This window comes from Plasmopara halstedii (genome assembly GCF_900000015.1).
Source record: "Plasmopara halstedii genome assembly, contig: Scaffold_2592, whole genome shotgun sequence".
In the NCBI taxonomy this organism is placed as follows: domain Eukaryota; phylum Oomycota; class Peronosporomycetes; order Peronosporales; family Peronosporaceae; genus Plasmopara; species Plasmopara halstedii.
The window spans coordinates 15,354-15,862 of record NW_020189499.1 but is presented as its reverse complement, the minus strand read 5'-3'; positions in this window follow the sequence as shown (position 1 = coordinate 15,862).

Genomic DNA, 509 nt, shown 5'->3' with positions numbered 1-509 from the left:
CCAAGGGCTGTCAAATGCACCAGCAACATTTAATCGTCTTGTGACGCAGTTGTTCAGGTCCCACAGGGCGTATGCACAGACATGCTTTGACGACATTTTCGTTTATAGTCGTGCGGAGCACGGGAGGACAGATGAGGCGAACCACATCGTCCATCTAAGAGCGGTGCTCGAGTGCATGCGCACGATCAAAGTGTACGTCAATGCCGACAAGTGCATCATTGGGGCAAAAGATTCCCGATTTAGGGTGCTTCATTTCGAAGCGTGGCCTTCGAGCGGATCCCACGATGGTGAAGGCCATTGTAGATTGGCCGATTTCAAAGAACCAGAAGGACTTGCGTAAGTGGCTTGGTCTTGCCAATTACTTGCAAAAGTACAGCGTAAACTACGCAAAAATGGTCCACCCATTATCCAATCTCCTTAAAAAGGATGCAGAACGGTGTTGGAACACCGAACATCAGCAGGCTTTTGACGGGGTCAAAGGCAGTCTCCTGCATGCACCAATACTGGCA